This window comes from Atractosteus spatula, chromosome 20 (genome assembly GCF_055471065.1).
Source record: "Atractosteus spatula isolate fAtrSpa1 chromosome 20, fAtrSpa1.hap1, whole genome shotgun sequence".
NCBI lineage: Eukaryota > Metazoa > Chordata > Actinopteri > Semionotiformes > Lepisosteidae > Atractosteus > Atractosteus spatula.
In genome coordinates, this window is record NC_142725.1 from 5,702,550 (window position 1) to 5,730,382 (window position 27,833).

A 27,833-nucleotide genomic window follows, 5' to 3' on the forward strand; every position below is an offset into this window, starting at 1 on the left:
TGGGAGGAGCGAGTCAGAATGAGGCAGAGGGAGGAGAGAAGAGACAGAGCTGGGGGCCGTTCCTGAACACCGTGGGGTCTGGGAGGGGAGAGTCACGGTGAGGCGGAGGGAGGAGAGAAGAGACAGAGCTGGGGGCCGTTCCTGAACACCGTGGGGTCTGGGAGGAGCGAATCAGAATGAGGCGGAGGGAGGAGAGAAGAGACAGAGCTGGGGGCCGTTCCTGAACACCGTGGGGTCTGGGAGGGGCGAGTCAGGGTGAGGTGGAGGGAGGAGAGAAGAGACAGAGCTGGGGGCTGTTCCTGAACACCGTGGGGTCTGGGAGGAGCGAGTCAGGGTGAGGCGGAGGGAGGAGAGAAGAGACAGAGCTGGGGGCCATTCCTGAACACCGTGGGGTCTGGGAGGAGCGAGTCAGGGTGAGGCGGAGGGAGGAGAGAAGAGACAGAGCTGGGGGCCGTTCCTGAACACCGTGGGGTCTGGGAGGAGCGAGTCAGGGTGAGGCGGAGGGAGGAGAGAAAGGGTCCAGCAGAGCGAGCTGGACAGATCGGGGCAGGAAGGCTGAGGACGGGGGAGGCAGCCTCAGTGAGACAACCCCAGCCACCAGAGGGCAGAGAGGCGAGACAGTGAGGGTCCAGGGGGATGAGGCAGCAGGACCGAGGCAGAGCGAGGCAGCACTAATGAGAAAGAGCTGGATAGGAGGGGTGAGGCAGGGCCAGACTCCTGCAGAGAGAAACTGCGAGGCAGCAGGGGAGGGGAGCGGTCAGGGCGAGAGGGGGGGAGAGCGTGAGGGGTGCGGACAGTCCCCTGAAGTCGCTTAAAGGCAAATTGGAGGGAGAGGTTGAGAGAGAGAGAGAAGAGCTCAGGGCAGCGGGGCAGTAGGGAGGGAGGAGAGAGAGAGCAGAGCTTGAGGGGGAGGAGGACAAGAGACACTGGGGGCGCTGGACTGGACAGGGGGGACCCAGCAGGGGCAGGACTTGTAGAATGGGGGGACAGCCATTCTGGGGGTGAGAGAGGACGGGGCCAAGTGGGCCAAGGGGCAAGAGGGCGCTGGGTTGAGGACAGGGGTGAGCGTCCCTCTAAAGTTCGGGATCTGTGGACACAGAGCAAGAGAGTGAAACAGAAAGTCAGTCCTAGAGCACAGGAGACTCATGCAGCTGCAGATCACAATGTCCACCAGCAGGGGGCTAGAATCAGGATTAGTATAGTCAATTTTTTTTAAACGCAAACATTAATACAGGGGACTTTCACATCAATGCTTTTCTGTCTACAAAAGATGGATTAAAAAAACATTTTTGAGAGTCCCAGTTATTACCTGTGGTGTCGGTTATCCCTCCCAAACCACTGTGACACACTAACTAGACTTGGGCACCTTGATGATGGACACCACAGTTAAAACTGGGACTGACCTCTTCTGAATGTGTCAGAGACTTTAACTCTCTGTGACAGTACTGTGTGTTTTTCTTCTGTGTCCAGACTCTTAATACCCAGTGGCAATTCAGGTGACATTAATATAAGTTGTATCTAATAATAATTATAAATATAATTGTGGTGACCTCCAGATATTTCTAGAACTTTTCAATGGTTTTATGATTCTAAAATATGGCTTGAGAGGATAAACCATTTATTTTCAACAGGTTTACATGCTGAAAAGTATGGAATTAACCTTTACTTGTTCCTTTGCAGCCTATGCATGCTGACGCAGCCACCTACTTGAACATTTTGCACTTTTATTTACAATATAAGCAATTACTCTTACAGTCATGCTAAATACATTGTCTGCACCTGTTTTCATTTTTTAAGCACAACTCTTAATATTCATCAGTGTGTTTATTTAAAAATCTACTACTACATGTTTATATTATTGTCACAGTAATAGTTGACTTTATTATCACAGCCATACTGATATGAGGTCTTCACTTAATACTCAATGGAGCTTTTTGATTGGATGAGAAATTATGACATCATGGAACTGGAGTCATAGTAACGAATAAACACACAAATAAACATTACTGGTGGAATAAGTGAGGGAGAATGTCATGGGAGACATTCACTGTGACCCTGCTCCATTAAGGTACTGTACCTCCTGGAGCTGTGGCTGGATCTTAATTTGTGAGCCAGTGTTCTGTGTGCCTCCAGGGTGCTTCAAGATGTCCTATTACATCCTGGAGTGAAGACACAGTGCAGTTAACTCTTTCTTGTACATGAGTATGAAAGATCCACAGTCCGATAATTTGAACAAATTCAGAAGATCTGTAGTGAACACTGATAAAGAGCACCTCAAGGCACCTTTTAATGGCAAAGTTAGGAGTTGTACAAATCTTTTTTTAAACTTCTCCCAGCTGCCCGTGGGTCACTCACTCTGAATGGGGGGGTCGAGTCTCCTCGTCCCCTGGCCAGGGGGATACCCATTAACCAAGCGGGTTTATTCAAACCTTCCGAACCAAATAATCCAAACACTCACGAAACATTCAATTCCCAGTGAACATATCGTCCTTCAAAAATGTTAAACCTGCATACTGTATGTGAAGTGATCTTTTAATAATAATAATTGCTTACAGTTATATAGCGCTTTTCTGGACACTCCACTCAAAGTGCTTTACAGGTAATGGGGATCCCCTCCACCACCACCAATGTCCACCATCCACCTGGATGATGCGATGGCAGCCATAGTGCACCAGAATGCTCCCCATACATCAGCTATTAGTGGGGAGGATTATTCCTGATTATTTTACACACCCAAACATTCTGTTGTGGATCTCAACAATTTTCCTACTTAAACAACAAAACTGTAAAAAGACATACACAAGTTAGGGCTGTTTTTCCCCCCATCTGGCTGTTGATTTTTTTCTTTGTTTTTGTGTGTGTCTGTTTCTTTGCATTTTGTGTTGTTTTTCATATTTGTTTTTGATAGTCTTGTTAAACATTTTCTAAAATGAAACTTAAGGACAAAATATTTTTTAACTTCCAGAACAAACACATTTCACAGAGGCCACTCGGCTGGTAATGTTTCAAAGAGGACACATAGTTGCTTGATGGCAGAGGGCTGCAGTGTGTCCTGTACTTTTCTTTTCTCCGATAGAACTTGGCGCCGAGAAAAATACGTGTTTCCATGCGTATAAAGTCACATTATGTCTCCTTGTATTACTCGTTTTGTTCCCATTGTGCCAGAAGTCTAAACAAAAAAGCTTGCGAATATGCATCTCATTCAATTATTAGAAGTTGGAATGTGATTTTGTCAAACATCCATCCATCTCCTAACTGCGCTACACCACGGTAACAGCGCTGCGGGCAGAAACTGGGACAGACTCGGGAGAGGACACCAGTTCGTTACAGGGAACACACACACATACCAGGGCCAGTTTTCACTTTTTTACTGCTTACAAGTGCGTTAACCTACCAGTATGTCTTTGGGAGGATTCATAAAACATATCGTTCCATATTCTTGTTTTTTTTCTTATTCCCAGCGCTCAGTCTTTGTGCTCCAAAAAAACAACAAGGACCAGGTTACATTTTCCCGATATGTTAAAGCTGCAGTAAAAGCCCCTAACGTTACCTCAATACACACGAAAACGCCATTAGCAATTCAAAGCTCTAAGGGTGCGTTACTCGGTCCAGACATCGCCCAAAACAGCCTGCACAATGTAGCAGCCATTTCATCAAAATGTTCGAGTCTCCCTCGCAGCCAAATCAAACGGGTGAGGGGAAACGTTCCGGCACGTACAGTATTTCTCATTTGCCGGTGTGATTTAGTAGCAGCAATGAGCTCCGAACACTTTCGGCTTAGCTGCAGTGGGATATCATGTCGCCTGCCAGGGAATTAATTCGACGATTTGTATGACGTAACAGAGCGTTTCTTCTCTCTCTGCTGTTTACCCTGAGGGCAAGAATTGAGCAGTGGTACATTCACGTCAATACATTAGTAGTCCCTTAGAGCCCATGGAAGAATGTATAGCTTGTATTAGAATACGAGGAAAGGATATTTTGAGTTATGAATGTAATCATTTTTTAAGATCCCTATTGCAATATTGACAATATCCTCTCTGTTACAGTATATTGGAATTCCTCATTTGGGAAACGGACTGACTGGAAAACAAAATTGGATAATGTCTAATAAATATTGTATAACTAATAAGGTTCAGGAGGTTTCATATAAAACAATTAATCGAAATTACCCACTAAAGACCCTTGTTGTGCAAAACTATTTTTATTTTTTTGTTAAAGTAGCTCTGAAACCATTCAACGTTTATTTTGGTTATGTCCTATCGTAAAAACTTTCTGGGTTGTTTTGCAAACTTATATGAAAATAGTGGCTAATGCTGATATTATTTTTAAATAAATAGATATTATGTTCAATTTCCATCCCATTGGAAATAATACGAAAGGCGGGAGCGGCGCAGTTTCACAGTTCCAGACTCCTGGGTCGAGTGGGGGCGTTTGCATGTTGTTCGACTCGGTTTTAGAAGGATCTGCCAGTTTTTTTTTTCCGCGCCCTAAATTAATTGAAATCTCCAAATTGCTCCCTGTGTGTGTGAGCCCTGAGGTGGCTCGGCGCCCAGTAGTCTCGCCTCACTCCCCATGCCAGACGGATTAGCCTTCGCTTTCTGGTATGACATCGGTAAGAGAAAGTTAAAAAGCAAACCACCGTTTCGACCTAAGTAGGAGGAGACGTGACTTCTTCACTCGCTTTGCTTGTGATGCTTGGGGATTTTCTGCCCGAGAAAAAGGTGACTTATTCCATAACTGAGATTCAGCTACTAGTTCGGTTATGGGATTTGACGTTTGCTGCTTTTGCTTTTTACGAAGTGAAAAATGTTGATGGAGAGACGGTGACAAATGGAGCTCTTCGAAATGTGGGTTTAAAAATCCCACTCAGAAAGCAACAGTAGCCCGTTTTTGCAAAAAAAAAAGAAAACAAAGGAATGCGAACTTGGAAGGACAAAATTATACATCGTTTCGCCAAACCTCAAATATTTGGTAACTTAAAAATTGCCAGCGATCGCTTTTCTGAAGGGACTAGTATTACGTAGGAGGATGAATACTACTGACTAATGTCAGTGCAATTGATGGTTATGTAGCAGGTATCGAAAAATACAGGTACTACTACTGTAGCGATTCAATATTGATTTGTTCGCTAATTGCAGTGACGTTTCCTGGCGCACGTTTATTTTGTCATTTTGGATTTTGTAATTTGGATCTTTTCTAAAGAAATCTGCTGTGATATTATACTGTGGTAAATCCGATGCCTTTTTTTTAGCCAAATAAGTGCGAGGATGCTTATGTAATGGTGAATTGTAATTGATTATTTTGATGTCTGTCCATTTATAATTGTATAGGCTATCTTTGTTAAATAATATGAAACTCTACACTACGCCTGCTAGCGCCTGAAATATGTTATAGGATTAATTGCTCACTTGATTGAGTAAACTGCTGTTTGTTTGCGTTCACGCGAATTCTTCAGTTATTTGGGGGCAGTGGAGGTTATTTTATTGCTTATCGGCCCGCCCAGCTTTGCTCTTTCAAGCTCTTCAGCCACTTCAACAGCAACACTTTAACAGCACGCTGTTAGAATTACAAATGAATCGAAGAGCGACTTCACAGGATATTTTAAGTATTTCATATTTATATTTAGTAGATCTCAGGCACCTTTTATGAATATAATTTTCTACTGTAATTGTATTTGAAATAATTTTATGCCAGCTTTATTCGCTTTCCAGAAGGAATTAAACGAAGGCTTGACACTAAGAATGATTAGTTTAAGCGGCTGTAATTTTAGATATTGCGCAACGCAAAGTTTTTGTTTTGGAAAGAAATACGGGTATAGTTTGAAACTAGTTCTTTATAGCCTCAATCCTAGTTTTTGAAGCACGTACTTCAGTACAGAAGTGCTGTATTCCTCAACGCTCAGTGTTCCTCCCAGAACCCTAGATTGTTGTTTAGCCTATTTATACTTTGTGGACAGAATATAATGAATGCAAAAAAATAAAAAAGCGCAGCAATGGTTTTTTTTTCTCTCTCTCACTGTTTAGAAATACAACCAAAGAAGTGGTACTGCCTCTCAACTTGAAGATGGATTCCAGTCTCTAGCGCCTGTTCGTATTTTCTGCTGATGGTCTGCTCGATAGTTCTATTGGCTGTTCTAAAGAAACGATTCATTTCTTCATCCCCCTGTAATTGACGGGTTTGACATCAAAGGGACTGTTCTGTTCTCTCAGTCCCATGCTGCATCCCCAGTTTTCATGTAACAAAAATGTAACCATCATCCATTATCACAATGCACATGTCTCCAACACTGCTCCTGGACAGTCTAGGAAGTTATATAGGTCAGCATCTAATCCATCCATTTTCTAACTGTTTTTTCCTGTAGAGGGTCACAGAGGAGCCGGAGCCCATCCCAGCAAGCAACAGGCGCAGGGCAGGATACACCCTGGAGGGGACGCCAGTTCATCACAGGGCACATGCAGACACTCACACACTCAAACCCGCTAACCTACCAGTATCAAGCAGAGGAAACCCACACAGATGTGGGGAGAACATACAAACTCCACCCAGACAGCACCTGAGGTCTGGAATTGAACCCAGGGCCCCAACACTGAGAGACAGCAATGCTGACCACTGCAACACCATGCCACTCTAGGTCAACACTGACTCACTGTAAGCATGAAGCATAGTCCAGGACCCCATGCAGACGGTATAATCCGGAAGTAAGTGGAGTAGGACAATGAGGAGAAGACGACAAGGATCGGGGCAGGTTGATGAACAGGGGGGCATGACGACAGTGAACTGGTGTTTGCGGGGTGTGGCCAAGGCAGACAAGTCCAAGGTCCAAATCCGGGTGATCCATCCGAGACAAAACAAGACAAAGTTAAAAACCGGCACGGGATCCGGTACAGGGACGGAATAAAAACAGGATGACGAGGCCAGGCGCTCCGAGCCCTAGACTCAGATGGTCAGGACGCCGTGATGAAGCCTAAGCCTATGATGATTACCAAGCTGGTAATCTAACTGGTTTGGAGCTCATCTGGACCAGGCTTGGAGACACCTGTCTTAATAGATGATATTTAATTTCTCAGTCTGTTACTTAAAAAATAAATGTCAGCATTATGGAGGCAAAACTGGCATCATGACCTCCTTTCATTTTGAACATTTTTCTTCTGTCTTTGTTTTTCTTTGTGGTTTCAGTATTTGCAACAACAATATTTCTTGCCACAGAAAACCCTGCATCTGCTTTGAGTGGAAGTTCGCAACATGTAAAAAATAAACATTTCAACATTTAATAAACATTTTATTAGAACTACACTTACAAGCAAAAAAAAAAGTGTTTTTTTCCCAAATACAGATAGAAACAGGGAGGCAGCACTCGTGTGCTGGAGAAGAACGCGGTGTTAATGCTGTGAACAGAGGAGCCTCAGTGACTCTTGTGCATTGCAGGCTTGCAAAAGGGGCAAGAAAACTCAAAACATGTCCGAAAAAGACAACCAGAATCTTCTGTTAAAGATATTTAATCACACGTTCAGAATGGCTCCCTGTTACCTCACGCCCCCGGAGAACTCACCGCTCTTAATCAACTCCTTCACATTCCAGTGCAGTTTCCAATTAACTAATCACACCTTCTTCTACCTGCCTACTTAAACCAACCTGACACACCACTCCTTGCTCAGTATTGGGTTGTACCCTGGTTTGCAAGAGTTCTAGGGTTTTGGCTCTGACCCCTGGCTTTGTTTCTGACTTCGTCTTCTGGATCTCGACTTGGTTATTGTGGGTTTACTGGTTTTTGACCCTCCTGACCCATGTTTTCGGATAAACCCCTGCTGGTACTTTTGCGTTCAGAGGATTCTGCCTAGAGTCCTTCTTCCGCCCTGTAACAGCTCCCCATGCACACAGGAGAAGGGGTACCATTAAAGTAGGGGGGCTGGATAGTACAGACACCTGCAAATGGTAAAGTACTGTAACATGAAGAGAAAGACACACTGTACAGGGAATCGATACCCTCTGGTCTGTCTTTTCTTGACTGATTCCAGCTGGAACATCAGCATAGACTGGGGACCCCCCAGGAGCAGATCTGGAGACCTCGGGTCTGTATGTAAAGGGGGGCAAGATCTTACTACATATATAGTTTCTTATTGTTGTAATTCTGATCTGTTGCTAAGAGCTGTAGTGAATTATCTGTCTCGCCCTCCGCCTGTAGGCAGCTCTGCAGGAGGCTGCGTTCCTTCAACACAGCAGTCTGTGGAACGGTGTTCGTGGCACAAGCCTGTTTAACAAGCACAGTGAACTGCATTAAAAGCTAATGGAGCTCACGGTTTTTGTGTTTTAACTCGCAGTTTCTGCACATGAAGGTGATGCCTAATAAAACAGTGATTACTTTAAGAAAGTGGTGTGTTTCATTTTTAAACTCTGCTACTTGAGATTCGCAGTGCAGCTGCATGTAGCACTTGCAAAGACACACTCACACATTGATGGTGACTCCGGCAAAAATAAAATATTTTCTGTGACATTTGCTAAAGGAACATTGTCCTGAGCCTCTGAGCTGTTTGCTTAAGATGATCAGTTTATGGGTATTCTGGAATATTGATATTTTCGATCAAATTTTCACATTTCTGTTCCACTGAGGGCATTGCTCAGTCATTGTTCTGTCACACTTGATTCTGTGGTGACTATGCATGGTACTCAGGGATCAGTGACAAATATATCAACTAAATACCATCAACATAGCATATTTAAAGAAAGGTTTTTAAGAAATCAAATCGCTTTCAGTAGCCATTATGTATGATATCTAAAAAGCAGACTAGGATCCATTTTAGTTTTTGTCAAATGTTCAGAGCATGCAATAAGAAGGATTCTCTATTTTACAATGCTATTATCTAGAGAAGCAAAAACAAAATGAAGGAAAATGGTTTAAAATATATACAGAGCCAAAACTATTTAAGACTGAGTGCTCAGAAAAGGTAGGGGATAGAGGAATTTTTTAAACACAGCTGGTTGAAATCAAAGCCTGATATTTCCTGCCAAAAAAGTTAATTATCCATCAACTAATCCCTGTGCTATAGCCACCGAGTCAGTCTGAAGGTCACTGGGCCTGCACGCTTTTTGTGAACTGGTTGGGGGAAGAAAGTCAAATTGCACATCGGTTTCAGACGCTGTGAAATCCGGCTTGCATGAGAATGATGAGCTGCCCAGTAATCAGGGAAAAGAGTTTTAATATTTGTAGCAGAATCACCCCCAAACTCTTGGAGGGCTTTTAGGAGTTGCTTGCAGACTTGTAGAGTCTCCAGTGTTGCTGAATAGGTGAGAGGTCAGGAGAGATGCACTAGCTAGCTGGGGTAGAGTCTGCATACAGCACTGGTATTAGGAAATGTTTATTTAAAATAATTTTAAAATAAACATTTCCTCATTTCCTTTAGGAATGGCAGTGCCCAGTTTTTCAACAGCACTTATCTGCCTGTGGTAAATATCAACCTCGCTTAAGACCGTCTGCATAAGGCCCTGCATTACACATAAGGTTGTGGTATAACATTGCTGTCTTTGAGTAATATCATTTTTGCTTGGTGTTTTCGCTTTGCTTATCACAATTTCAGAATCTGTTGTTTTTAGAATTGATAATAATCATGTACAATTCCTTTGTAGCTTATGATCTTAAAAGCTACTACCTAAATTACAGTAGATTGAAACTTCTCAATGATCACTTATAACCTCAACAAATGCACATAGATATTATCATTAGAATTGCAAAAAATTAAATGGTGCACTACATTTTGGAACAGACATGACTTACAGTAGGCAAATTCCATGTGCAGATTATCATTTGTCCATCCGTTCAACAAGTGACTAGATAGATGATAGATAGATACTTTATTGATCCCATGAGGGAAATTGCAGTGCAACAGCAGCTTAACACAGACAACACAGCACAGTGTAACGAAATGATACAATAATACAATACATACAATACAATTAGTACAGTCAGTGAGAAGTGCACTAAGAAGGGTTACTCACAGTCCAGACTAATGATAAGCATTGCCACTGTTGGAAACAATATAAGTTGCACATCTGGCAAAGTGGTTAGCATTTCTGACTCACAGCCCTGGGTTCGATTCCGGACCTGGGGTGCTATCTGGATCTGTGTGGAGCTTCTTTTCCCTGTCTTTGTGTGGGTCTGCTCTGGGTGTTCCTGTCTTATTCCACAGTCCAAAGGCATACTGGGAGGTTAATTGTCTTCTGGGAAAACTGGCTCTGGTGTGACCGTGTGTGTGTTTGTGAATGCATGTCTGCCCTGAGACAGACTGATGTCCCTCCCAGGGTGTACCCCGCCTCGTGCCTGTTGCTTGCCATGACTGGCTCCATCTCCCCTGCTACGCCGACTTGGAAGAAGCTGTTAGAAAATGGATGGATAGATCAATTGCTAGTTCCTTTACCTGCAGGCCCTAGCGGCAGCCGTAGTGCGCCAGAATGCTCACCACACATCAGCTATCAGTGGGGAGGAGAGCAGAGTAATGAAGTCAATTCAGAGATGGGGATTATTAGGAGGCCATTATTGGTAAAGGCCAATGGGAAATCTAGCCAGGATGCCGGGGTTACACCCCTACTCTTTACGAGAAACACCCTGGGATTTTTAATGACCACAGAGAGTCAGGACCTCGGTTTTACATCTCATCCGAAGGACGGCGCCTGTTTACAGTATAGTGTCCCCATCACTATACTGGGGTATTAGGACCCACATGGACCGCAGGGTGAGCGCCCCCTGCTGGCCCAACTAACACCACTTCCAGCAGCAAAATTAGTTTTTCCCAGGAGGTCTCCCATCCAGGTACTGGTGGGTTTTCATTGCCACTGGGCTCTTGGTGAGCTAAACCAGGTGATCACTGGCTTAGCTGGAGCAGTAGAACGGCTTCTCCCAGCTGCTGCTTTAAAGAGACCTGGGAAAGTTGCAAACACTCTGGATCTTCGGGACCAGAACAGGACGCCGTGCTCGTTGGCTGTAGTTGCCTTACAGGACAACAATAAAATCCCCAGCGTGTCCAGGGTTTCAATCTTCAATATTAAACTGCACATTCCTGTGCTTTCTGTACACTGGAGAAAAATAGTAAACATGTACTGCTTCGGATTTTCTTCAAATCTGTCTAAAGTGACCTGAACAAACACCCCTCCAGCTCCTAGCATCCTCGCAGACATCTCACACACCTTGTTCTCAGCACTGACCCACAAAGTGCCTAACCAGCAACCTGAGATGGAAAGCTACTCAGAAAGTACTCCACAAGCCACAGAGGTGACACAACATCATTAAATGCAAATAAAACACTGATGTCAGCCATAAGGTAGACAGTGTGACAGCTCCACCCGGTGGTTGCACTGTGCAATGAAAATAGAAAACCGCCGTGTACTTGAGGACACAAGAAATGGAAGAAATAAGAAGAGGTATTTGGCTCATCTAGCCCATTTGGTTGCAAGAAACTAATTATTCCTCGTATCTCACCCAGCCATTTCTTGAAACAATGATACCGGCTTAAACAACAGGCCTTAGTTTCAAATTCACATCTGCTTAGTTTCTGGTTGACTGGCACATGATAGTTTCAACAAGAGCACAGCCAAAACCTAGTTGCACTACATTGATGAGCTCTGCAATGGGGCTGAAACTGATGTGCATCCAGCCAACATGTGAATCCAGGTCGTAGTTACCTTAGGCAATTCAAAGGCACCAATTAAACCCATTGAAATTCTTTGGGGGGGGTGGAAACTGAAGAAAAATCACCAAAATATGGGTGGAACGTAAATTCCACCTAGAAGGTACCCCAAACCAGAATCGAACCCAGGGCTCAAGGGCTGGGAGGCAATAGCACTGACCGTTTTCATCCCTTCGCCAGCATTTATGATTTTTTGAGCTCCCGTGTGTAATTTGTGTAAGTTTGGGCAGCTTTTGTGCTTTTGATTGATAAAACTGATACACGAGATGTGTACTGTGGATAGGACTGCAATGTGGGAGATGCACTACACATAGAAAAAGTTCAAAATCAGCCATTGTGTCTGGCTTTGGTCTCTCGCTTTGCGAAATGGTTCAAGAAGGTGGTTGTAGAAAGTCCAGAGAAGAACAAGCCCCATTTCAGGGATGAAGGGACTTATTTTCAGTGCTGGAAGATGATATCTGAGAGCAGGCCTTATTGAGACTTTCCCAGTTTCAAAGGGAATCCATAAGGAAGAAACCAAATAAGGTGACTGTACAGAGCTCACAGGCAGAACTGTTGCACCTGTACAAGCAAACACTTTTTCACACAGTTATCAGTTCCCTTGGCAGGCTGTGGCCGAAAAGATACTGGAACTGTTTTTGGTGTCATGATGGCATCGCTAAGTGTGTACAGAAATGACAAGCACAGACAACACGAATGGCCTCTCATCACCTGTTGGTTTCTCATGTTCTTGTTTTTATTTAAATAAGAGCGTGTTTTCATGCACCACAGTGGCTAAATATTTCTACTGCTTATTTGAGAGGGCAATGAAAACGATAATATCATAATTATAACCTTTAATTAACAGAATCATTAAATAACCTTTGATTTTACCAGTGCTTGGTGAAGGCCTTTTTTAGGAGTTTAAATCTGACAGCAAGGAGTGTAATTATTACAAACATTTGTCTGTACAGAATAAAATACTGTCATGGGTGTTCATTTCCCTACGTACTGAAATGACTAGTGCTGTACAAATGACCCAGAAATTCAAGAACAGATTACAGTATTTTACTGTAGTTCGTTCTTGATTATTTTACATGTTACTACTAGTAGTCATATTAGTAATGGCTAAGAAGATTACGTTAGTGAACCTGGAAGTTAAAAATGAGTAAAACAAGCAGAAGAAAATGTGCGTATGTATATATAACGTTTTAGAAATGAAGACAAGCCTAATATTAGCAAATTGCATATTGGTAACTAACAACAGATGCGGACAAACCTAATTAAATTTAGCCCGTGCATGAATATGACTGTGCTGGCGGTGTGATGTTGGGACGGGGAGACTGGCATGTGAACTGCCAGGCCTAGAGGAAACATGTGCGGACATATTTTTTAAAGCTATTCTAGCGCAATGCTTAACTCATATTACGTCTTTTTGTGTTTTCACGGTGAAAAACTGAAATCCAGTTATTTCAAGAGCGGAATATCGCTCCGAATGGTTAGACTGCGAACTGACGTCTCTTGAATACAGAGTCGCCCTTTCCTATTTCTAATAAATGCGCCTGGTCTTAAACATAAATCACAACACAAGAAACCCCCTCTTTTGTTCCGTCCAAATACGTGCCATTTTTGTTGTCCGCTGAAAAGCGTGTAGTCAGTGTGAGACGAGTGAATGAGACGCTAATTAAAAGCTTCCTGCGTTGTGAAGACTAGCGGGCAACATTATTCAATTGTGCATCTTTCACGATGTGAGCCGCTCTCTCGTACTTGGGGAGTATTTTTAATTTTTGTTCAGTCGAGCCATTGTAAATCAGACGGTAATGAAAGCCGTTCTTCGCCTGCAGCAACCAGAAGTGAACAGTAGGCGACCCGGAAGGTCTGAACTCCGATTGAAGGCAGGCAGAAAGAACATCTCAACCTTTTTTAATATATATATACAAGAGACAAAATCTGCAATCGGGGATCAAGGTCTGTATGCAATCCTTCGTTGTCTTTCTATCCGAGAACTTTAAACATGTTCTGGTGCGCGCATTGCATGTTTAAAAGAGTTAATTTCGTTCATTTGAGTCGGGGAAAAAAGTTGCAAATTACAAATATTACAAAAGCAAGCGCATGTTTGGGAAAGACAACCTCCTTTTGGGATTGTAAAACATTTCCCTCTGTGTCGTGGCCAAAATGCAAGATCTAAAAGGCTCCGGCGGTGGCCTTTTTCAGGATAAATTTGAATTGCAAAAAAAGCATCCGAGCGCCTTAGCAAATGCAGTGCAATTTTGCAAGGCATGATTGTTGTAGGAAGTGTCTAGTTTTTTTTTTAAGAGCCGGGCTATTCAAACCTGCAATTCTTCGTAAACAATCATTCATGCCCTTAATGCAAATAAACTGGTCTCAAATTTCGATTTTGTCAGATTACTTTCGTTTTTTAAAGGTGAATTGTTTTAGTAAATTTGGGATCTGCAGAATATGGCGTCCTGTCCTTATAAAAATAAGACAGGCTGCCATTTTTGTTTTCCTTTTGTCTGAAAATTTTAATAAAACTGTCTGAGAATGTGGGAGAGGCACCGGGTGAGGGTACTAGGCGGAATCGCGACTTTTTCTTTTTGTTGAAATGCTGACAGTCGGGTCCTACATTTTACGTGAACGGGTTTGTGAAAAGTAATGGATTTTTTTATCTGAATTAGTCGCTTGGAGCCTGGTGAAATTAAAGAAGAAAAGTTAGGCAACTTTGAGTTGTGGAGTGCGGAACTTTTTCGGATAATCTCCAGTCTGAGAATTTGTCAGACCAAATGATCAGCCACATAAAACGTCCTTTAAAAAATAAAAGTAAATACAAACGTATCAGCGTTGTACTTGGCTCTAGCGGCGAGAGAAACGTGAGTGCATATTTTATTTTTAACGATGGTTTTTATGGCTGATGGGTGCCTAGCGTGAATGAAGCGTCTCGTTTTTTTAAAAGACGTCGATTTACATTAAAAATACATTATTTTATGGTTTTACTTGTAATCGCTCAAAGGGGAGCCAGCTTTTATTTTAATGACGGTCTACATTTTAAAGAAGTAACTGGAAGCAATGCTGGGTGACATTAATAGTACAATGTTTCCTCTAGCGTGGATAAGAGCTGTGTGATTTATTGACACATACAATAGAGTGCGGTACAGTGTTACATTTGCGACTGCATCTGTTTTGTCCAAACCTTAAACACAGAGGTGTAAAACAAACACACATGATCTTTGAGGCGGGCAGTACAATTCGCAATCAAACACCGGAGTCGTTGTTTTTCCCAAGAAGTCCAAGTGAAAACTGGATTCCGGTGCCGTAGATGTCTGGTGTCCTCCGAGAGTCTGTCACAGTAAAACCCCAATTCCAGGGCTCAAAAGGGCTGCTATCCCTTAAACAGGTTTACAGGTATCTTTTACATCTCCATCTTCTTAAGATCATGGAGAGGCTTTAATCCGTTCAGTTGGATAATTAAGGACATGGAAAGGAAAGAAGACCACAGAGCGTCTGGCTGTCCGGGACTGGAGTTGTGCGCCTTTGGTCTGTGTTTCACCAAGTGGTATTGAAAAGTGTGCTGACAGCTTTGTATCAACCTGTCTCTTAAGTACACATTCATCTTAAAAGTCAAGCAGCTGTTCTGGGTCTCATACTGTAAGTGTGGCCAGTTACAGGAGTGAACTTCATGCAATTCACTTATTTTTTGGCACAGCACATTGCCTTGAAAATAGGGTCGTACTTGACCATTAAGAGTCCCAGTTTGTGAATTTGTGTGCTTAGTCCCAGAATCATCTTCAAATGCTCCTACAGAAGTGCACAAGGTAGTGAAGTGAAGGCTTAACCGGGGCAGGATTTACGGCTCCGATGAAGTAAATCATGTCCAATGGTTATTCAGTCTTCTCCGAAAGGAAGTTATTGGACTGACTAACTTGTTTTTTCCTTGGTGTGTCTGTTTCAGTATTGGAATGGGTGCTTCGTTCCATTAGATTTTTAGCAATTTGTTTGATCTTACAGATAATTTCTGGAGCAACCATGCAAAATAATTCAAACAAGCTCATGCAGAGATCTGCCTTTTTAGTTTTGGGAGCTAATTCAATTTCTTCCAAAATAGTGAGTCTATGATCGCATTCACTGTTGCCCTGTTCGCAAGTCATGTGTCTGGTTGAAAAGTCCTACATGTTGGACCCTCGTGACATTTCCAGATGTCCAACTGGGTCTTTGTAGTGCTGAAATTTAAACTTGGGTTGTTTTAAACATTTGTAATATGCAAAATAATTGCTAGCATAGAAGCTGTAATTTTTTTGATGCATTTAAGTTTTTTTTAATGTTTTTAATGATTTTAATGATGTTTAATTAATGTTTTACTTAATTCTTTAGAGCAGTTTACCGCCCCCCCTGGTCCCAAAGTCAGGGGGTTCTCTGATGGGCATTCAGCTGTGTTGTTCTTCACGTGATTGAATCTGATCAAATGGGGCGATTGATCTGAACTACTGTACAACTCGTTCCCGGTCACCAGAGATTGAGTTCTCTGGAAAATCAGTAGAGTTGTGCCTTCCCTGGACCAGGAGTAAGAGAGAATGCTATATCGTATACCTGACCAGTGATCTGATTCTGGTACCAGAATGAAGAGGAGCAGCAGAGAGTAGCTAGGATGACAGTCTGTGGGTTCGAGTCCCCACTGTAGACACTGCTGTTGCATGTAGAGTGAGGTGTTCTACCACAGTTGCTCCAGTCCACCTGTATAAACCTGGACTGGCACTGCACAGACATCACCCCTGGGATATACCAGTGTCCTGTCCAGGAAGGGATATACATGTCTTAGTCTGCTTAAGGCTACAGAAGCCAGGGTGATCTCAAGCCTCATGAGTCTCTATGCAGTGAGGTGGGCTTTGCCTGCTGAAGAATTACTTTCAGCAGGACCACAGCTTGATGCTCCATAATAAGGATGGAACTGAGAAAACGAAGTAAAATACCCAGGGCGATTTATTTCGATGACTGGAGCTCCGAAGCTCTGTGGAGAGACCAGCACCGTTGCTCTTGGCTCCATGTGTGCAGAAACGCACCTAAAACATGTGTTTAACTGCATCACATGGCCTCACAATGGAGGAATTTCAAAAACTTCCCCCTTTATTTAAATTTTATTTTTTAATGCATGCCATACATGTCTTATTCAATACTTATTCTGATTTTTTGTGAATATTCTTATATATGCGGAGAACAAACAACCACTTTTTTTTTGTTGTATTAACATAACAGGATTTAAGTAATATGGTTACAGCACACCCAGCTGTGACCAACTCCAGTGGAAAGCTATGATTTATCTTAATCCCAGAGGTTATTGTGCAGTGCTAGGTTTCTGGATCATTGCTGTAAAATTGCTCTCCAAGACTGCTGGACGACAATCACCTTCAGCTTCATGTGGTTGTCTTACCACTTCTGTGTTGCGCTAAGACAGTAAAGACCTCTTTCTCAAACTAGTTTGTGGCCCATAATCAATACATTCGTCCCTCAAAAAACCATCCTTCAGTTTTTTTCTTCACTTGCAGTTTAATTTTTGCCCAGGCAGAGTTTTAGGGATGTTTCTAAATGTATGTTAGTTCTTAGGTTATAGAATAAATCCAAATGAGCATTTGCAGCTAAGTGTGTCATGTTTCATGTAGAAAAATCACAGGAAAACTTTCCTTCCTCCAGACTTTAGATCTATTGGTTGGTGGCCAGTTTTAAGTGATAATCATCTCGGTGTCGGTCGGCATAAACCAAATCGACTGAGCATTTCATAATCCTGTTGTTGACATTCTCTTTTTAAAGCATTTTTGTTTCAGTTCTGTTTGGTACCCTTCCGCGGTAGATTATTTCTATCTGCAAATGTAATATGAGAGGGTTGTTGGTCATCATTTTTTTTTCCTTGTGCCCTCACAGTCTGCCAGACAATGGCTGTATCCAAAGTAAATTTCCTCAGTTTCTGACTCCCCACTGTCCACAAAAGAGTGGACAGAAATCTATGCTTATTGAATAAACATAACCATATATTTTGTCATCTAGGGTGCTTTTCTATTTAATAGTTCTGAGCTATCCAACCTCAACTGAATTTGTTGTTTTTTGAACAGATAGCATAGGAGTGCTTTCCTGAGGATTTTCCTTTCTGACTTTTTAGCCTCAGTGCTCTCGCAGGGGGCTGTGTGCCTCCAGTTTCGTTTGCTTCTTAAACGCTTGGTCGTTTTTCGGACAGCCATTTTCTTTCCACGGCCGTGTTCACTGCGTGTTTGGGCACCGTGGTTTTCCCCACAGTCTATTTCACTTACCAGAAACTATTTTTTTTATGTGCCAAAAAAAGCAAAATTGATAGGTGCCAGCATGTGCAATTATACTTCATGAAAATAGTTGGTGATGTAGGCAGAGTAGTGCCTGTCAAAGATAAGGCCTCTTCAACCTGGCAGAGGATGTAAACAAAGTGGCTTTCTGGAATGCGTTAAACATTTGATTAGAGTGCGGGACCTTCATTCCCTTTGAAAAGCAAGGTTTACTGACCTTATAAGCAACAGAGTCAGACTCAGATGGTCAGAAGCCATTCTTTCAATGTAGAGTTCATCCTAAAGCCTGGAAACTCCTGTCTGCCAGTACCTACCAGTGCTGTCTGCCAGTGTCTTGGCCAGGAGGACGTGACTATCAGGGTAGGGGAGCTGGAGACTCCTTTGGTTGTTAGCTGCTGTAGGAAAAGGTGCACGAGCACCATGTTTGTATTTGAGTCTGGACATTTGTTTTTTTTGGTCAGGGAAGTTCACTCAGAAATGTGTGCCCGTCCGTCCATCCATCCATAGCTTTTGTTGAAGAAGGCCAGGAAATGGAAAGACACAAGTTGGAATGGCGTTGTCTGATAAAAGGACATTTGTAAGTCATTTTCTGAACAACCTTATTCTGATTAATAGAGGATTGTCACGCCTTTATTTTCCGGTATGCCAGTCATCGTCTCCTTGCTTTTAATTTCGAGGTAGTTAATTTGTTTGAACGTATCCTGCAGTAGACACTGGTATTTTTGCCTCAAGCTGGCTTCGTACAAAGCTTTGAAATCTTGGTAGATTGTAACAGCCAGGGATTCAGCTCATTTCTCTCTGTAGGTGAATGAGTACCAGGAGAAACATATGCTTCGTACACAGACTGCTTTACTCCTCCGCCATGTCTGCTCTCTGCACCAAGCCTGCTCTCTCTGCTGTGGTTTGTGGATGTGGGGTGAGGGATGAAGTTCATTGCATCATATGTCACCTCCTACACTGCGAGCACTGCGACAGCGCGTGTTTAACTCTGTGAACCTGTGCGTGGGGAGCTCTCTGCCTATTTTTGGGGGGCACATGGGTACCTGCTTACCACTTACAGTGTGGAGAAAAAGTGAGTACACCCCCTTCAGATCTTCTGGTGTAACATATTGATTCATTTTTTTATCTAGTCCTGACCCCGTCTTAAGAGCAGATAAAACTAACCTCATTTTACAGATAACGCACAAACTACTTTGTCTATTTATTTTTTCAATCCAGTGCCGTTTCTTGGTAATAGCCGTCTGTAAGAATTGTCAGGCAGCACCTAAGATTAGACACGTCTTTGATTTCGCCAGCAGATTATTGCTGCTTTTATCATTTTTGTTGGGTAGGAAATCATATCTCTAGAAGCAAAGTCATTTTTGTTTCCAAACTTCACAGATCTTAACCACAATTTCCTCAGGTGAAAGTCACTTTGATCTTCATATGTTGCACAACCGAATGCACTTTTGGGTGGCATTCACCTCAGATGCTTTAAGTAGAATACATAAAGTCATTCTGGTTGGTTAAATATTTCCTTTTATGCTTTAGGTATATTGAAACTCCGTCTTTTGGGTGAGATGTTAAACCGAGGTCCTGACTCTCAGTGGTCATCAAAGATCCCCGGGCATTTCTCGATAAGAGTAAGGAGTTATCTCAGTGTCTGGGCCAGATTTGCCCCTCGGCCTTTACCATGGCCTCCAAATTGTCCCCATGTATGATCGGCTTGCATTTGCCCTGCGATGGACTGGCGCCCCGTCCAGGGTGTACCCTGCCTTGTGCCTGTTGCTTGCTGGGTAGGCTCTGGCTTCCCGCAACATCTTATGGTATAAAGCGGTTTGGCAAATGACATATATTTAGAACCTGTGTAGCTCTGCTCTGCCCCCAGTGGGAGCTGATCACGGTTGCTTGTGGACCAGAGTCACACAGCATCACTCTCTAGACGGTGGCCACTATGGCAGAAGAGGGTGGGCGTGATTTCACTTCAGTAACAGGCTCAGTGCACTGAGCCCTATTGATCTATCCCCCTCTTAACCCCTCCTTCTCCTCTACTGCAACCTCAGCCTATGAAATCGGGCTCACGGTAACAATGTAAGATGTGCAGCTCAGCTCTGCCTTTGCCAGGATTTGATCGCAAGTTGCTTGTGGGGCTTGGAGCGCACATGTCAGTGAACTTCCTTGTGGCAAAAGATTGGCTTCTCTGTTGCGGCAGAATTCTGCACTGCCTAGGCCTCAAGGGATGTCACTTCTGTACCATGCTAAGTGCACTGAGCCCTCTTGCATATATCAGTCACCTGCCATGGGAGGGAAAATGCACAGCGTTTTGAAATGTGTGTCATCTGTATCTTCTGTGAGGGTTGCCTGCTCGTTAGGAGTGCAGTTAATACTTTTAGGAAGTGATGTCTCCTTAACCTCTGTCTCTTCAAGGTTCAGTTCCTACCCATTTTAAGAAGGACATCATGATTACAGTTGTCAAGTCTTGAGTTTGTTTCAAAATGGCAAATGGGTTTTTCGTGTGCATGATGTTTTTCAATGTCTCTCCCTTGTTGGTTTTCCGAATGTAGAACCATGTGCAGATGATAGCAGGCCATTGTAATAAATGACTAAACCTAAAAAGGTTCAAGGTTTCATATTTGGCTCAACTTGTTACAGTACGCTCTTCGGATTTGTACTGGGTTAATGAGGATTAGTCAGTTATTAAAACTGATGTCATGTCATTACCAGTTGGCTCGGTATGTAATAAGTTCTTTTTGTTCCTGATTAAAAACCATGCTGTGTGTGACTGGCCTTTCTAATAGATTTAGCAGCTATTTGCATATGATTACAAGACACTTGGATTCATCAGTGAATTTTCCCTCTAACGTACCTCATTTTCTGTCAACCACAAATGGGCTTCCACACCCTCGTTCTGCCAACTGTTCCTTTCTGTGCTTCTGAAGAAAAGTAAATTTGGAACTGGCTGCCACTTTGTGTGCATTCCTGCATTCTCTTGCATGACTTGGCGTGTTGGACTGTGGTAACGTGTGCCCATTGGACACAAGTCACCAGTTAAGTCAATTAAATCTGTCCCCTGACTTCAGGAGCTGACTGCCTGAAGTAAAAGCGAAGGCCTGGGCATTTGAGTTCCTGAAGAATATGTATTCTGGGCTAAGAGTACCAGGGTTGTTACCTGCCATAATTATTCCTTATAATTAATAGTAATTAATTGTTATTAATAGTGACTAGGTTACGATAAATTAATGAAAACGCAACTGCATGCTGCCATTTTGTGTCATATAATATTGTTCGTTTTAAAGGAATTTATTTCAGTCTTCTGCAATGATGTCGAACGTTAAGTCTGTCGGTATGCAGCAACAGTACTGAGGGATTTTTTTGGCAGATGTAATGGTTTTTCAGAGATGCAAGCTTAAATTTGAGGAGTTCTGGAGTTTGGCATGATAGCCATTAGGAAAATCTGATTGATTTAATCTTTTCAAGTCAGCACCAGGTTTAAACATCTGTTTTTTTATAAGAGTAAACTAGAATCTTTTTCCTGAAATTTTGGGTTTCCGTCTGCTTCTGGTGTCTGTCATAGGTCCATATTGCAGATTACAATACAGTTAATTGTGCTTCTGGTTAAAAACACATTTTATTAAGTCACCTCTCAGATATTCTATTTATGATGTCGATAATGTTGATAAAAACAAACTGTGATGGCTCCCGAAATGCAACTCAAGTTCTGGGGAAAAAACTTGCAATTTCAGATTACTTGTGGAAACTGGATTGACGTTATAATTTCTTCTGAATTATCTCTGGGAAATGACATTGCAGTCTTTTACCAATTTATTTTTTACTTTTGACATTTGATTTTGAATTTTGAAATTTGTCTTTTTTATGCTTTCAAAGTTGGGATCTGTAATGAACCCGGTCTGCTGCTATAAACCCTGTAGTAGCACACGGGGAATGAGGGCTGGGCGTTCTGTCTTTCAAACCATTAACACATCAAGGCTGTTCTCTGTGTTTTAATAATAATAATTAATAATTGCTTACACTTGTATAGCGCTTTTCTGGACACTCCGCTCAAAGTGCTTTACAGGTAATGGGGACTCCCCTCCACCACCACCAATGTGCAGCCCCACCTGGATGATGTGACGGCAGCCATAGTGCGCCAGAACGCTCACCACATATCAGCTATTAGTGGGGAGGAGAGCAGAGTAATGAAGCCAGTTCATAGATGGGGATTATTAGGAGGCCATGATTGGTAAGGGCCAATGGGAAATTTGGCCAGGATGCCGGGGTTACACCCCTACTCTTTTCGAGAAACGCCCTGGGATTTTTAATGACCACAGAGAGTCAGGACCTTGGTTTTACGTCTCATCCGAAGGACGGCGCCTGTTTACAGTATAGTGTCCCCGTCACTATACTGGGGCATTAGGACCCACATGGTCTGCAGGGTGAGCACCCCCTACTGGCCCCTCTAACACCTCTTCCAGGAAGTTACTTTAACACAGGAAGTCCTACATCTCCATAGGAGACTGGGTATTCATTGGGGGATCTGCTGATCCCAGAGTCCGGTGGGTCCTGTGCAATCTGCTTGGAGAAACCCCAGTCGTAATTGCCTACTGACCTAGACTTTTAACTGGGGAAGTCTGGACTATAGAGCTCAACCTGCTTTCTAAGTGGATATCTGAGTTGGCTGAGATGCTTAGCAGTCCAAAGGCACTTCTTTTTAAAGGCCTCTTGCTGTTTTTGTGCAGAACAATCTGAGGTGGAAGGGAGTGTGGACCTTCAAGGCTGGGCTAGAGGTTCCTTCACAGCAAGTCACCCAACTAGTTAAGACCAAAATCGCACAAGGAACACCCAGCTTCCTTCCTATCTTGCATATGCCCAGTATGGTGTAGTAGAATTTGATTGTGTGGGATGGGAATGTTATTTAAAACATATTCTGAAGAAATTCTGATTTTTTTGGTGTGAAGCTCCTCTTATCTCATGTCCACAAAAATGCTTGGTAGCCTATTTGTTTCAGGCTTTTCACAGGGGAGCTGCAGTGCCATGTTTATATTTCAGGGTTAGAAAGAATCAGCATTGACAAGTGCGTTTCAAACCACAATAACACAGTAAAATGTGCACAGTAATGTGCGAAACCTCCAATTTACATCACAAAATAGACATAATTTCCAGGTGTGTGCAGCCCAAAGTTCTGCAAGTCAGAATGAGGCAACAAAATTTCCAGTGACGTGAAGCAGCCTTTTACATTGTAAACAAGCAGGCTTGTGAATCTCTTTTAATCCAATAGAAATATTGCTCTCGACTTTGAGACGGTTCTGCTGACAAATACAACTTGCTTGTCAGCTCTTTATGCAGATCACGTTGGAACATTTCTGCGGCACAATATCTGCTGCACAACCTGCACTTTTTCGCTTGTAGGCTTGATCACATTACATTAGTCATTACAGTGACTAGTGAGCAGGAAGGGCCACTTCACATTGCAGTTCACATGAACTCTTGCTCTTTCCCATGGGAAGACTAGTTGTTTGTTGCAATATAGTGACTATACAGTACTTTCTCAAAGTTCGTTATGTGCTTAATTTGGAATTTGTAAAAGTTTGCAATACCATTAATGTATCTATTTTTTTAAGATTTAATAACCGCTCTGAGGAATTGGCACTGCAGTTACCCTTTAAATTTGTGCATGAAAACATTTGTCTGCAGTTCTTGCATACACCCACAACCCATTGTGTCATGATGTTTTTGTTTCTGAATTGAAATGAGCCTCATTTACGGTTTATGGTTCCTAGTTTGGCCCTCTGATCAGTTTTAAGAAAGGTGTGGGTTGACATGTTTAGTGCCTCGATGAATTTTGAACACATTCTGATCTTTTACAGCAGTCTTTGTTCCAGGTGGAAAACGAAAAACATTTTGTTAGGCTCAGTAATGCTTTCTGTGCAGCAGTGTCCTTTAGTGAGAGTCTTCTAATTACAAAATGTGCTTCGTAAAGTTTTCACCAGCCCTCCCTGGAGTGGGTTTGAGCCCGTGAATGTATAGTTATATCTGTGTATCCGGAAATCCCCAATTATTATTACATTCCTACAGTGTCCTGAGTATGTTCACTGAGAAGTCAACAGAAGGGCATAGATGATTGACAGGTAGTGTACTTTGGTTCCACTTAGCCTTATGAATCTGTTTTTTGTGATTTGCTTTTACTGTTAAAAATGGCCATGGAACAGCCTTTTTTTGCACCACATTTGAACCCTTCAGAAGTTTCTTTAGTGTAGAGAGAGTTGCACTAAAATCACAGTTTTGTGTGACCTGGAAAAATAAGCACACTTCCTCATGTTTAAGCTGACGCTTCTAAAGAGTGAGTGTGTGTCTGTGCTCAGGACAGGACAGTGATTTCTGAGGTTTAGTCTTTGTTCTTGGGTGCTAGTCTCCAGTAAGGAAAAGTCCCTGCCCGTCAGAATTTTTGTTATGGCAGGAAGTTAGTTAGGTGGACCACTCACTGGTAGGATCACCCATAAAATAAATAGTTTTAGTGACCCTAAAACTTTAGTGGCCCCTGTTTTATTCCTACTAAAATAGTATTAGTGGGAATCACTGGGTTAAGGAGCCTGAAACAAGCTTCTACGCCTTCTCTGGCCAGAACGTTCGCAGTCCTGTTGAAAACTGGTGGAACCCTGTGGGATTTTTCTGGGAAGTGCAGAATCTTTGTTCTTCACTTAAAAAGCCTGGTGCTTCCGTGTATACTCTCGTCAGTCACATTTGGCATTTTGAATGTTCTGAGTATTAACTCTGAATGTTATTGATGCATTTGTCTGACACTTTCACTCAAATCACCGTACAGGTATACCCATTGGTGCCCAGCTGTGTCCAGCTGAGTATTTTCCAGGGAGCAATCTGAATGCAGTAAGTTGATCAGGGGTATGTTAGCAGTGTCCCAACGGAGCCACAACCTTCTAGTTCCCCATTCAGAGCCTCCGTCACTGCTCCACACTGCAGACCTAGTTTTGTGCTCTGTATGTTCAGAATGCTGGAGGACTCTGTTCGATATTCAATTATATATTTTTAAGTATTCAAGGAATTATGAGCCATGGACTATAATGGCAAATTCTGAATATAAGTTTGAACACACGGTACAACAGCAGGAAGCAGAGAGATGAATGCTTGGTGACTTTCTCCAGAGAATGCACAGGTACTTTTGGCCCTGTGGGTTGAGATAGAACTGGAAGTCACAAGGGTGGCCCGGTGGCACAGTGGTTAGTGTTGCTGTGTCAGAGCACTGGGACCCTGGGTTCAATTCCTGGGGTGGGACTGTATCTGTGTGGAGTTCGCATGTTCTCCCTGTGTTCCTCCAGGTGCTCTGGTTTCCTCCTGCAGTCCAAAGACATACTGGCAGGTTAATTGGGTTCTGGGAAAATTAGCTCTTTTGCGTCTGTGCATCTGCCTTGCAGTGGACTGGTGTCCCATCCAGGGTGTGTCCTGCCTTGTGCCAGTTTCTTTCCAGGTTAGGCTCTGGCTCCCCCGTGACCCTGAATTGGATAAAGGGGTTAAAATGATGGATGGATGTAAGTCATAAAACAAGAGGAAAACAAAGTGTATGAAGTTTTAAAAAGTTTAACGGAAAGCATACACCACACGCGACTGGAATCTGCTTCTTTCAAGTGCTGGCGGGCCACTTCAAGACATAATCCTTATGTTTTATGGAGACATATCCTTGAGTAACTGCAGCTCACTTCATGTTAATCTTTGAAAAGCTCAAGAAGTTCAAGACGGATCACTTGTGTTTTCTCTTGCATCAACAGCATTGATGTTGTACTGGGCTGAACTTATTTACCTGCTCTTATTAAACTGGACTCTGAATGATTTGTTTTAAAGGATTCACTGTAGCACCTCTGAAGCTCAGAATACAGTAAGAGCTTTCAAATATGCTAGCATGTAGTGTTGCAAGTAAAGGTTTTATAATTATGGCAGATACTATTGTACGGTGTTATTAAAGACTGTCATGTTGACCTAATTGTCTCAAAGATCTCTACATCCCAAACTATTTTTATAATGAGTTTTGTTCATTTTGTTCATTTGTAAGCTTAGGCTGCTATACATGAAGTCAGTGAACCTAATAAAGTGTAATTTGTCTTGCCTAAAAGACAGTTTATTACAATTAATTGTTGTGTAATGTTATTATAATTAATTATATTTATTTTATTAATGATTGATGATACTGTTAATTAACCATTGTATAATGTTATTATTACAATGAATTATATAAATTCATTTAACAGAAACTTTTATCTAAAACAACTTACATTTGTATCCATGTATAGAACAGGACATTTTCAGGGGTACTCTGTGTGAAGTACCTTGCTCAAGGGTGTAATTGTCTCACCTGGGGTCTGAACCCACAGAGTCCTGACCTCGGCTCCCCATTGCTTTCCATGAGCATGTACTGTGTATGTTGTGTGTGGAAGCCACAGACAATGTAAAAAAACAAAGATGTGGTATTTAGGTTTTCACATAAGCCACTGTTTGTCCTCATAAGAAAGCAAGATGGTGAAGTTGTTGATACCACACAAAAAAACATCCTTGCACAATACTGCTGTAGGAGGAGATCTAGTAGATCTTTAAAATGTTCTGTTTGGTTTTGCATCCAGTGGAATTTGCTTTTCATTTTGCCCAAAGGATTGTTTTTATTATATGTTATGGCATGTTGTAGTGAAATAAAATGCTTATACTCCCTTCTGGTAAAGAAGACAGTGTGTTGGAATGGCTGTCTGATCATGCTTTATGCAAAGGGTGAATATATGTAAGCTTATATGTAGGATATAGGTTTAGACTTTGAGACTATAGACTGTAATGCTTAATATGCAATTAGATTAATGAATTAACTGAGAATGATATGCAGTTGCCTTCAGGTGTGTTTGTACTTTTGATGAAAAGTGGACATGTGCCGGAATGAGCTATGGATTGGATAAGAAGATCCATGGATAAGGCACATTTGTATGCGTCACATAGGGCAAAATCATATTTGTGGGAATAATCTAGTGAGTTCCAGAAAACCTGGCGTTTGAATTTATATTCATTGATGTACATAAATTGAGGGACAGCTGTAAAAATATCCATAATTAGCTGAATCTACCACGTTCCACTGTAATGTCCCTTATTAGGACAATCAAGGCCACTGCTATAGTGGACACCCTGCTAGTAAGAGGACTAAGTTTATGTTGCTGTCAAGCATTTGGGTGGGAAAAGTAAATCCAAAGGCAGCAACTGGAGATCAGATCAGAGGTCTTCAGGGTACACAGTGCGAGGAACAAAAAGAAAATCCAGCAACAATCAAAAAAGTCATAGATGAAGAGTAGATGATGATTAATGTAGACAAGTGCAGTGTTTTGCATGCAGGTAGCAAAGACAAAAGCTCTAAATTAAAAAATGGGAACGCTGTGCTGAAAGAGGCTTCTGTACTGACATGTCATTGCAGACAATAGAGGGAAGCAATTTCCCTGACATTTGGTCTTTATATCTTCCAAATAGTCTACGTGGACAGATTGGCCTCTTCTCATTTGTAACCTCATTGTCTTGTGTTGGTATTGTTAAAAGTGTAGCATTTAAATCGAGGCTCATGTTAAAACTGAATAATGCGCTAGCAAGACATCTTGTCGAATATTGTGTTCAGTTTTGGTCTCTGCGTTATACAACAGACAATCTGGGGCTTATAGGAAAACCCTACACTGACAAGCTGAAGAAACTGAGCCTTTTTAGTCTTGAACAGAACGAGCAGTTGAAACATGAACAAGTGGAAACTATGTGGAAACTGAGAACAGGAAGCTGTTCGTTACTCAAAGAGTTGTGGGAGTATGGAACAAGCTACCCAGCTGCATTGTTTATTGAAGCTGATATGTTGGCTTCATTCAAGAAACAGCTAGAT

The 27,833-nt window shown here is 42.3% G+C and overlaps 1 protein-coding gene across 3 annotated transcripts in view; it reads left to right on the forward strand.

Annotated features, from left to right (window-relative positions):
• The first annotated feature begins 13,507 nt into the window (after positions 1 to 13,507).
• Positions 13,508 to 27,833, forward strand: part of znf362a (zinc finger protein 362a) — a 76,244-nt gene continuing 61,918 nt past the window's right edge. For 2 of the 3 annotated variants that reach the window (XM_088938318.1, XM_088938319.1), the window contains exon 1: positions 13,508 to 13,622. The gene's annotated coding sequence lies outside the window, so the exon portion shown is untranslated. Of the gene's footprint in view, positions 13,623 to 14,444; positions 14,525 to 27,833 lie in introns of those variants that run through there. The other variant, XM_088938317.1, reaches the window with a different exon arrangement.